The sequence below is a fragment of the Schistocerca piceifrons genome, chromosome 2 (assembly GCF_021461385.2).
Source record: "Schistocerca piceifrons isolate TAMUIC-IGC-003096 chromosome 2, iqSchPice1.1, whole genome shotgun sequence".
Lineage (NCBI taxonomy): Eukaryota > Metazoa > Arthropoda > Insecta > Orthoptera > Acrididae > Schistocerca > Schistocerca piceifrons.
In genome coordinates, this window is record NC_060139.1 from 703,435,292 (window position 1) to 703,448,032 (window position 12,741).

The 12,741-nt window shown below is 41.8% G+C and overlaps 1 protein-coding gene across 1 annotated transcript in view; it reads left to right on the top strand.

Moving 5' to 3' along the window:
• LOC124775764 (zinc finger CCCH domain-containing protein 13-like) overlaps positions 1–12,741 on the top strand; it is a 265,138-nt gene that overhangs the window by 150,306 nt on the left and 102,091 nt on the right.

Genomic DNA, 12,741 nt, shown 5'->3' on the forward strand with positions numbered 1-12,741 from the left:
TGTAACTCTCTGCTAGCTGCTCAGAAAGAGAATGAATATTATTGGCCGCCAGTGGCTAGTGAAGGGGGATGCGCAGAACGGCTGAAACTTGGGCCGCCGCCTTACATGACACGAACAATAGTACATAATTATTACATTGTCATATGCCAAGAAAGGGTACTCGTGAATCTCCAGCTTTCATGTAGTGGGTGTTATTGGGAGCAGGCGCAATTTTTTTGATGCTATTTTAGGTAATCGCAACTGGGATATACAGCTCGGCAATAATTTTTCCAAGGCAGAATGATGTGCAGGATAGGTTGTGGGCCCTACATTGACTTGTCGTAAGAACTACTAGTTTGTACTACATCAGGTTTCTTAACTTGCATCTACAGTATTTTTACTAAATAATGTAGAAAATTACTTCTGAATAAACATTAATTGTCAGATTTCAATATTAGATTAGTGTATCGCGCAGCTTTGCTGAGTTAATACAATCAGGGGTTTCAGACAGTCCAGTAGGCGGCAGCATTCATTTGACGCATGTGTAGGGGGGCCGAACCACCTGTTTCTGGTGAAGCTTATCCACCTTCTGATCTGTTACCTAGACAGGCATGTTTGTTGACAGATCATTCTGGACAGGCATATGACAGTCTGCTTGCCTGCTGCCCAAGCAGTTCCCACCTCACTTCTGACATTGTGGCACTGTCAGATGTGTGCCAAGTGACCACACCACCTCCTCTCATAGTGATGGGTGCGCTCACATATGCAATTTTGCCCATTGAACAGAGGCCTCTTCTGTCAAGATCAACAATTTTCCTAAATTTTCTAGTGCGGGATTTCATATCGATGAAATGGTATGTTCTACCCACAGCACTAAAGCAATAACAAAGCTATAAATGTGTTATGTTTTACACACACACACACACACACACACACACACCATGTTCCATAAATCCTATAATGAAGAATAGTTTTCAGAGATTTGGACGGAGACAAGTTAAACATGAACAGGTAGAAGCAACAACTACTGGTTTTTCTTGCTAATAATAAACTACAACTAGTTGTAATTTACTGATATGGATAATTATGGGATCAAATTTTAGATTATCTTCTTTGTATGTGTATATTAACTGTAAAACAGTTTCTAGGGAAAAACCACTGTTCTCTGTCCTGTTCTTCTCAGCTGCTATTTTTGTATAATACTTAAAACAAAGCATTTACTTGACACAGGCCACTGACAGTGTTGAGATCTGTGTGATAGAAACATCAGAGTTATACAAAACATATATAAATGAGTCCAAATATTCTGATAGATTGTGAAAGTAGTGGCTAATCAGACATTCCTGTACATTATTCTTGAATATGTGGTTATTTATATTCTGTTGTCTGCTGTCTATTGACAGCCTATTGTAGACTTTTGCAGCATAGTTTAGAACTCCATTCTGACTCCAAGGTAGCGAAGTGTACTCTGCTTTTACTGTTAGTATTGTGGTTGTAAATTGCAGAGTTCATCCTAAATTCACTTCTGTAATTAACCACAAATGCTACTTCAGAGTATATGTTTGGCATTTTAGTGTACAAACCCCTAGGTTTTTGAGGAGGCTTCTGAAAGACATTTGGTTATAAAGTTTACACAACATTCTGCTTGCGCACTTCTGCAGAATAATTGTTTTTTGACCTTATTGCTCCAGAAGATTATGCCCTAGGTCAATATTGGTTGAAAGTATGACAGAAATCCTACCTGCAGATCAACACAATGAGGGAGATTTCCTAATCAAAAAGCAGGCAAAAGGGAACTTTTTTATTAATTTATTTGTGTCTTGAGATTGCTTCAGTTTATTATCCATCTTGATGTGTAGAAACTTCACATACAGCATCTCATCCAATGTACGTCCATTTCTCTCTACTTCTGTTACCAGTAAGTCATTCTTATTTGTTTGGAGTGACATAACATAAATATTTGTAACAGCCCTTTTACATGAGTGATTTTCTCATTTCAATCAACTACTCTTGGAAAGTGAGTCTACTGAGGCACCCCGCAATTTAATTCTAGTACTGAGTCCTGCCTATTGAATCACCATTTTCATTTACAGATCAGTACCAGAACTGTGTGTCTTGTGAGAGCTGTCTGTTGTGCAGTTTTTCACATGAATGGTAAAAGGGAGGTTAAGAGGGACCATCCTTTTTTTAAAAAAATCTAAATATGGTAACAGAATGTAAGAACAAGCAATGCTAATAGACTATGTTATTCATAGCGGATGTATAGTAAATTCTCTATACCATTGAGAACTGTATGAGTAGCAAAAGTGTTCTCCATCAAGACATCTGTATCTATTTCCTCTCAGAATAATTGGATGTTAAAAAGCTATGTGTACATAATTTTGTAGTGTTTTTTGTATGACAGAAATGTCATAGGTACGTCGATGCCCATCTATGGTCCGTGAAGGTCTTGACACCAGCAGTATTTGGAGACGGTGGACGGACTGCTTTATGATGAAAATTGTTTACTGATTTTGCTGAAAATATCATCCATTTATATGAATACAGTTGTAGCGTCTGCATGTCAGTCTGTAGTAATAAACAGCTATCCTGCATCAAGTTTCAGTTTGCTTATAGAACGGCTTGCAGGAGCAACAGGAGTTTAATTTTCAATATGGCATATAAATAGTGTCCAAATCCAAAAATTTAAAATGCTTACATAATCTACTCATTAAGAGGTATAATCTTATGTGGAAGGTTCAGCTCAGTAAGACAAGTATTACAGTTATAAATTATGGTATGTTTTGAGACCGCATAACTTAGAGCATGCAAGTATCCAGACAATATTCATCCAGTATTTGAGAATGAGAGCACTTAGTGACTTGCAACAAACTTTACACAAAATTTCAAACCTATACAGAACTTTTTTCTCACTTACAGCCCCAGCAGAATCATGAAAGGAAAAATGTTTATCACTTACTACAGTGTCACTGTTTGTGCAGTAAAATTGCCAAAACAGACATGACATTTTAATTTAGCTCTTTTTTGCTGGTACTGTAATTGCAAGACACTTTGCTTACAGTATCCACATATAGCACTGAATGTACCTGCAAAATTATATCATTGTATGACACATGGTTCAGGAGGCATAAATATTGAGATGCATGGAAAACTAGATTTTGCTTAAAACAAAGTGCAAATTACCCGTAATATACTGACCCAGTGTTTGATAATGAGAACAATTACTGACTTCCAACAAACTTTAAACATAATTTCAAACCTATTCTGAACATATTCTGGATTACAAGCTTAACTTCAAATATTTAAAGCATTAACCCTTGAGTGCGTGCCCCTGTGTATAAAGTGTGCCAACGACAAATAACATTGTCTTGTTCCACTGCAGTGGTGCTTCACAATTGCAAGCCCATACCTATCCCTTCATTATTGTGTCAGCTAACACAATGCTAAGTTGTTCTGCCATAATCATATATTCAAGTGAACTGCAGAAATATAAAATAAACAGCAAGCTAGATGAGAAAACATGTACAGTCGATGCAAGAAAATGACCCAGATTCCAAACTAGCGGCACAATTCCAGAGTGAGGTAGCTGTCTGTGAGATAATTAGCAATCAAATAAATGGTTGGCCGTGAACTGATGCAACTGTGCAGTTCAATGCTTTGAGTGTGTCATTACTGTGAGGTAACACTTGTACGCAGCATCAAAGTGATATAATGAATGTTTATTTTATTATTGTTTAATTAAGCAGTGATTTAGCTCATATAATGTCAGTTTATTTTATTATTGTTTAATTAAACTCTGATTTTGCTCAAACATGTTTACTTTGGTAACCTAAAGATAGCTACACTTTACAAGTGTATGAAGTAAGCCACAAGCCCGCTTGTGACATAAAAAAATGGTGTGCCCACTTGGAGGGTAACTCATTTGTAAAGTAAGCATAAATTTGAAGTTGTTTTATACCTGGGAGTTTGATTGTACAAAGAATCCAGAGTTTTCTGGTGATTGTCTAACACATTCAAACTAATCTGGAATTTCACGAATAATAGCTACAGCTTCAGCTCTTATGGAGTGTCTGCCAATGTCTCAAGCACCAAACACTTCACCTCTCCCCACAGAAAGAAATCCATAGGTGTATCTCCTCCGAACACAGAAAATTTTTGTATGGATAATATTTTATTCCCTAGATACTGTGTATAGTATCAAACATATAAAACAATATACTGCCTTTTTACTTTATCATGTGATCTTGCTTTCTTTTTAAATGGCAAATAACATCAAAAATTATTTTTCTCATTAAATAAGACTGACATTTTTTTTTACAATCTGTCATCTATTTACCTTCTTATTTATCAAGAGTGCAGTTTTTTTTGTGCAGGCATTTTAAAACATAAATGCCTCTCTCTTTTCATATATTTTGTCTCTTTTTTATATGAGAGAACATTAGTAAGAAAAATACAGAGCCCTCATTCAACTTTTACACTGTGTCATAAAAACAAAGCAAACAACAAAATAAAGATAGAGGAAACACAAAAGCATGAAATCCATGAATGTGATAGGTATGAGCTTGGTGAGAATAGGTTAACTTCCCATGTTAGCAGACAACATCACAGTCCCCTCTCTACAGAGTACTCAAGATTTTAAAACACTTCAGCTATAGAAGTCATTTAACACCTGAAAATGCTATATTCTCTTTTCTCTGTGAGATACTCGATGAGTGAAACAAAAGCTTTCAAACGCTAGCCATATTTTTTTTATTTATTTAACTAAGACGTTTGATTGTGTTGATCACAAAATATTGCTCCAGAAGTTGGACAACTACGGAATACGAGGAGTAGCTCACAATTGGTTCACCTCTTACTTTAACAACAGACAGCAAAAGGTCATTATTCACAGTGTGGTGAATGGCTGTGATGTGGGGTCTGAGTGGGGTACGGTCAAATGGGGGATGCCCCAGGGATCAGTGTAGGGGCCACTCAGGTTCCTTATTTATATAAATGATATACCCTATAGTATATCTAAAAACAAAGATGATGTGACTTACCAAACGAAAGTGCTGGCAGGTCGATAGACACACAAACAAACACAAACATACACACAAAATTCAAGCTTTCGCAACACACGGTTGCTTCATCAGGAAAGAGGGAAGGAGAGGGAAAGATGAAAGGATGTGGGTTTTAAGGGAGAGGGTAAGGAGTCATTCCAATCCCAGGAGCGGAAAGACTTACCTTAGGGGGAAAAAAGGACAGGTATACACTCGCACACACACCCACACCCATATCCAACCGCACATACACAGACACAAGCAGACATTTGTAAAGGCAAAGAGTTTTGGCATAGATGTCAGTCGAGGCAGAAGTACAGTGGCAAAGATGTTGTTGAAAGACAGGTGAGGTATGAGCGGCGGCAACTTGAAATTAGCGGAGGTTGAGGCCTGGCGGATAACGAGAAGAGAGGATATACTGAAGGGCAAGTTCCCATATGTGTGGCCGGATATGGGCGTGTGCGCGAGTGCACACCTGTCCCTCCCTCCCCCCCAAGGCAAGTCCCCCCAGGACCGGAACGACTCCCCACCCCCTCCCCCAAAACTCTTTGCCTTTACAAATGTCTGCTTGTGTCTGTGTATGTGCGGATGGATGTGTGTGTGTGCGCGGGTGTGTGCCTGTCCTTTTTTCCCCCCTAAGGTGGGTCTTTCCGCTCCCGGGATTGGAGTGGCTCCTTGCCCTCTCTCTTGAGGCTCGCATCCTTTCGTCTTTCCCTCTCCTTCCCTCTTTCCTGGCGGGGCGGCCGTTGGTTACGAGGGCTTGCATTTTGTGTGTGTGTGTGTGTTTGTGTTTGTGTGTCTATCGGCCTGCCAGCGCTTTCGTTTGGTGAGTCGCATCATCTTTGTTTTTAGAAATATTTTTCCCACATGGAATGTTTCCCTCTATTATATTCATATCATAAAAACAAAGGTGATGTGACTTGCTGGGCGGGGGCGCTGGCGGGTCGATGGACATGCGGACAAACACAAGCATGCACGCGGGATTCGGGCTTTCGCGGCCCACGGCTGCTTTGTCGCGGGGCGGGGGGGGGGGGGGGGGGGGGGATGAGGGGATGTGGGTTTTGGGGGAGGGGGGGGGGAGTCATTCTGGTCCCGGGGGCGGGGGGACTTGCGTTGGGGGGGAGGGAGGGACAGGTGTGCACTCACGCACACGCCCATATCCGGCCTCACATATGGGAACTTGCCCTTCAGTATATCCTCTCTTCTCGTTATCCGCCAGGCCTCAACCTCCGCTGATTTCAGGTTGCCGCCGCTCATACCTCACCTGTCTTTCAACATCATCTTTGCCACTGTACTTCTGCCTCGACTGACATCTCTGCCGAAACTCTTTGCCTTTACAAATGTCTGCTTGTTACTGTGTATGTGTGGTTGGATATGGGTGTGTGTGCGAGTGTATACCTGTCCTTTTTTTCCCCTAAGGTAAGTCTTTCCGCTTCCGGGATTGGAATGACTCCTTACCCTCTCCCTTAAAACCCACATCCTTTCATCTTTCCCTCTCCTTCCCTCTTTCCTGACGAAGCAACCGTGTGTTGCGAAAGCTTGAATTTTGTGTGTATGTTTGTGTTTGTTTGTGTCTCTATCGACCTGCCAGCACTTTCGTTTGGTAAGTCACATCATCTTTGTTTTTAGATATATTTTTCCCACGTGGAATGTTTCCCTCTATTATATTCATACCCTATAGTATTGCGGATAACTGTAAAATATTTCCGTTTGCTGATGACACTAGCTTGGTAGCAAAGGATATTGTGTGCAACAATGGCTCAGTTTTGTAGTGCAATTCATGACATAAGTTCATCACCTGTAGAAAATAAAACTTATGCTAAATCACAGTAAGACTCAGTTTTTACAGTTTCTAACACACAATTCAAAAAGGTCCGATGCTTTAATTTCACAGAATGGGCATGTGATTAGTGAAACTGAACAGTTCTAATTTCTAGGTATTCAGATAGACAGTAAACTGTCATGGAAAGCCCTCATTCAGGATCTTGTTCAGAGGCTTAATGCTGCTATTTTTACCATTAGAATGGTATCTGAAGTAAGTGATTGTTCGGCATAGTCTACTTTGCTTATTTTCATTCCATATAGCCGAGATGCTGAGTCGCGATATGCACAACAAAAAGATTCACACAATTGTAGCATTCGGCCATGAAGGCCTTTGTCAGCAGTACACACACACACACACACACACACACACACACACACACACACACACACACTCAGACAAACGCAACTTGCACACACGTCTGCAGTCTCAGAGAACTGGAACCACACTGCGAGCAGCAGCACATGATGGGAGTGGCAACTGGGTGGGGGTGAGGAGGAGGCTGGGGCGGGGACGGGGAGGGATAGTATGGTGGGAGTGGCAGACAGTGAAGTGTTGCAGTTTAGACGGAGGGCAGGAGAGAAGGTGCGGAGGGGGAGGGGGTAAGTAGCGGAAAGGAAAAGAAATTAAAAGACTGGGTGTGGCGGTGCAATGACGGCTGTGTGGTGCTGGAATGGGAACAGGGAGGGGGCTGAATAGGGGAGGGCAGTGACTAACGAAGGTTGATGCCAGGAGGGTTACGGGAATGTAGGATGTATTGCAGGGAAAGTACCCACCTGCGCAATTCATAAAAACTGTGTTGGTGGGAAGGATCCATCTGGTACAGGCTGTGAAGCAGTCATTGAGATGAGGGATATCATGTTTGGCAGCGTGTTCAGCAACAGAAGCCTTAGTCCCACAGAAGCATCAGTCCTTTCCAAAGGCCTCACCTTTTGCCCCACTCCCAAATTCATCCATGCAGAACTAGTTAATGACCTTCTCTCCTTCTCCCGGTCCCTACAGTGGAAACACTTTCTCGCTGCCAACCCGACCAGTCAGACTCAACCAAAGGCCAATATTGAACCTTGCCTAACTCAGTTCACTCCTCTATCCAACCGTGATCTCCCCCCCCCCCCCCCCCCCCCAAACAAATTCTCGGTACAGCTATTGGCACCCGCATGGCACCATCCTATGCTAACCTATTCATGGGCCATCTAGAGGAATCCTCCTTAAAAATCCAGAATCCTAAACCCCCCACCTGGTTCAGATTCATTGATGACATCTTTGCTACCTGGATTGAAGGTGAGGGCACCTTATTCACATTCCTCCAGAACCTCAACAACTTCTAACAACTTCTCCCCCATTTCACCTGGTCCCACTCAACCCAACAAACCACCTTCCTAGATATTGACCTCCACCTCCGAGATGGCTACATCAACACCTCCGCCCATATCAAACCACCAAACCACCAGCAATACCTCCACTTTGACAGCTGACATCCATTCCATACCAAGAAGTCCCTTTCGTACAGCCTAGCCACCCATGGTCGTCGCATCTGCAGTGACGAGCAGTCCCTCTCAAAATACACCGAGGGTCTCACTGAAGCCTTCACTGACCGTAATTATCCTCCCATCCTTGTACAAAAACAAATCTCCCTTGCCTTATCTTTCCAGTCTCCCACCACCTCCCAGAGTCCCACAGTCCGCTCACAGAGGAGCATTCCCTTCCTAACTCAGTACCATTCGGGACTGGAGCAACTGAATTACATTCTCTGCCAAGGTTTTGATTACCTCTCATTGTGCCCTGAAAAAGAGAAATGTCCTGCCCGTTTTTCTTCCCACCCCTCCTACCATGGTATTCCACCGTCCACTGAACCTACACAATATACTCGTCCATCTTTACACAACCCCTGCTCACAATCCCTTACTTCATGGCACATACCCCTGTAATAGACCTAGATGCAAGACCTGTCCCATACATCCTACCACCACCTACTCCAGTCCGATCACTAACATCACCTATCCCATCAAAGGCAGGGCTACCTGTGAAACCAGTCATGTGATTTATAAGGTAAGCTGCAACCACTGTGGTACATTCTACGTAAGCATGACAACCAACAAGCTGCCTGTCCATATGAATGGCCACTGGCAAACTGTGGCCAAAAAACAAGTGGACCACCCTGTTGCTGAACACGCTACCAAACATGATATCCCTCATCTCAGTGACTGCTTCACAGCATGTGCCATATGGATCTTTCCCACCAACATCAGCTTTTCCGAATCGCGCTGGTGGGAACTTTCCCTGCAATACATCCTACATTCCCGTAACCGTCCTGGCCTCAACCTTCGTTAGTCGCTGTCCTCACCCATCCAGCCCCCTCCCTGTTCCCATTCCAGCACCACACAGCCGTCACTGCACTGCCACAACCAGTCTTTTAATTTCTTTTCCTTTCCGCTACTTACCCCCTCCCCCCTCTGCACCATCTATCCTGGCCTCCATCTAAACTGTAACACTTCACTGTCTGCCACTCCCACCATACTATCCCTCCCCCTCCCTGCCCCAGCTTCCTCCTTATCCCCACCCAGTCGCCACTCCCATCATGAACTGGTGGTGCTGCTGCTCGCAGTGTGGTTTTAGTTCTCTGAGACTGCAGATGTGTGTGCAAGTTGCGTTTGCGTGAGTGTGTTTGTGTGCACGTGTTTGTGTGCGCGTGTGTGTATGTGTGTCTACTGCTGACAAAGGCCTTTATGGCCGAATGCTAAAATTGTATGAATCTTTTTGTTGTGCCTATCACAACTCAGCAACTCTGCTATATGGTGAGTAGAACTTCCCTTCATATATATAGACACACTTCACTGTTGTTTCTTGTTAACAATATCAGCTTATTCCCAAGAATAAGCAGCTTTCACTCAGTTAATACTCGTCAGAAATCCAACCTGCATTTGTATCAGACTTCGTTAAATCTTGTGCAGAAAGGTGTGCAATATACTGCTGCATCCATTTTCAATAAGCTACCACAAGAATTCAAAAATCTTAGCAGTAGTCCACGTGCTTTCAAATGGAAACTGAATAGTTTCCTCATGGATCACTCCTTCTTTCTGTTGAGGAGTTCTTTGCAAAAGTAAGCTGATTCTTTTGTTATATTGTTGATTGTGTTTACTTACACTTATGGCTTGACTTTTTTTGGGTTCATTAACATTTTATTTTTATCTGTTATTACTTTTATGTTATAATTTCATGTACTGACACATTCCATGATCTTGGAGATTTGCTCCTCAGTTTGGTCCTACGGAACTTGATGTGTAAATAAAAAATAAAAATTAATTGGCTTAGTCAGTTGGTCATTGATGCCACTGACCTATACACGGCTTGGTTGTCAACTGATTTACACACATATACATGATGCACACCCACAATGAGTAGTCAGTTTTGACCAGAAAATTATTCAGGTAAAATGTTCATAAGATAAAAGGTTCATCTGTTAGCTGTGAATCAGTTTTAAGCCTGTGTCATTAATCTCCTGTCTTGTCTGGTATGGATATGTTTTGAGTCTATATCAGTACAGCAAACATCACAGTTTTTGAAGAACCCTTCAGTGTCTTTGGTAAACACAAGTGGGGCAGCACAGCTGCTAGCACACTGGACTTTCTTTCAGGATGGCAGTGGTTCAAATCCCCATCTGGCCAGGCAGATTTAGGTTTCTCATGATTTCCCTAAATTACTTAAGGCAATTGCGTGGATGGTTCTTGAAAAAAAGGCATGATCGATTTCCTTCTCCATCCTTTCGTAAACAGAGCTTGTGCTCCATCTCCAATGACCGTGTTGCCAACAAAATCTTTCCTCCTTTGGGTAAACCATTTATGTAGGTCAAGAACAGGAATCCATCAAGCACCAATCTTGTGGAAAACCATATTTAATATTTCCCCATTTTGAATTGAGTCTTAGTCCTGCTGTATCATTTGCTGATCTGACCATCTATTTTCGATTTTTGAGATAAAATTCTGTCTGTTCAAGGAGAATATCTTTAACACCATATCATTTTAATTTTCCTAGAAGAATTTTATGATTCACACAAAGGTTTAGCAAGATTATGAAAATGTCATGGGGTAATTTTTCTTGCGTTAATTCTACTAGAAGTGAATTCATGAGAATGTAAATAGAGATGGCTTTACAGAAGCGAAACTGAAATCATGTTAAAAGGCAGTTCTCAGGAAGAGGGTTCAGTATTCTGTTTTATGTTACTTTTACCAAACATTTTTGCATATCTCCTAATAAATGGATGTTACCATCACGTACTTCATTATTTCAGGAGACGCACCTAGTCTGGTGAAACGGTTACAGAGATAATTCAATGGGGTGTGGGTGGGGGCTGCTACCAACTCTGCACAAGATTTTAGGACTTTGGTTGACATAACATAATAGTTACAAGAGTTACTTCTTTCTAGTGACTTAATAATTTTAGTATCAACACTAACAGATCATTTGGGAAAACTGGTGACTGGCAGTGGAGTATCCAATGCCTGCTACTGTCAGGAAGATGTCAGTGAATTTGGGGCCTGTGATTTGAATTTAATGTCATCTGTTTCATTGCTACTGTCTTCAGAGATCGGAACATCACTTGCCTTATCAAGTTTGTTTATGTCATGACAAATAAATGCTTCAAATTGTTTTTGCCTTGTTCATGGGATTTTGAATTTTCTGTGTGCTGTACCTGGTGACTGTCTTTTTGATGACATGATGAAAACTTTTACAATAATAGTTGTAGTGCATTTTTAGTGTTCTTAGAACTAGTCCCCTTCATTGAACAATGCTCTGTCTTTGTAGCACAAGGTGCCCAGATGCTGGATATTAGCCATTCTTTCTCTCAGCTTTCACTGGGATTGCTCCTGACCCATTGTAAAGGAAAACGGTATTTAACCTTTTTTTTTTTAATGACTTCATGTTCATTGTCAACTGTACTATTTTATTTTGCTGCTGCAATTTCAGCATTTGTGCCATTTCAAGCACCGGCAAAGACATGATAGATTGTATTAAGAATAGTGTAATATGAGATTACAATGTAACTGGACAGATAAAAAATCTACTCATCAAGTGGCGGCAAGAGAACCACACATATATAGGTATTTCAGTTTGCAAGCCTTAGAAGTCAGTGGCTCCTTCTTTTGGCATAAGGGTTGAAGGGGAAGGAAGCGAGGTGAAGGAAAAGGACTGGTGAGGTTTTTGGGATCAGGGGAGACTTACCAGATGGGATGAGAAGGAAAGATTGATTGTTGGGGACTGTGCTAGATGAGGTTTGAAAACCTGAGAGCTTAAATGTGGACGTAGGATAAGATGCAAAACAGAGATTGCTGGTAAAACATCATGCATGGGTTAATAAGAGTGAAAAGCTAAGTGCATTGTGTGTGGTAGATGTGGCAGCGGGTGACAGAAAATAGACAAGACAGAAAATGAAAAATGTAGAAAACTAAAACAGAGGCAAGAAAGGAATAGGTACTGTGAAGAAATTCAGGGACTGAAGAAATTAAATTAAGGCCAAGTGGGTGGCAAGAACCAAGGACATGTTGTAGCGCCAGTTTCCACCATAGGAGTTCTGAGAAACTGGTGTCTGGGGGAAAAATCTGGATGGTGCATGTGGTGAAACAGGTGCAGAGGTCACGGTTGTCATGTTGTAGAGCATGCTCTGAAATAGGATATCGTGTGTTGCCAGTATACACCCTCTGCCCTAGCAATTCATTCTGACTGATAACTGGATCGTAGTCATGCTGCTGTAAAAGGCTGAACAGTGTCTACATACATGATATGTTGTTTTACAAGTGGCTCTCCCTTTGATACTATATGTTATGCCAGTTACAGGGCTGGTATAGGTGGTGGTAGGAGGGTGCATAGGGCAAATGTTGCAGCAGGGACGGTCACAGGGGTAGA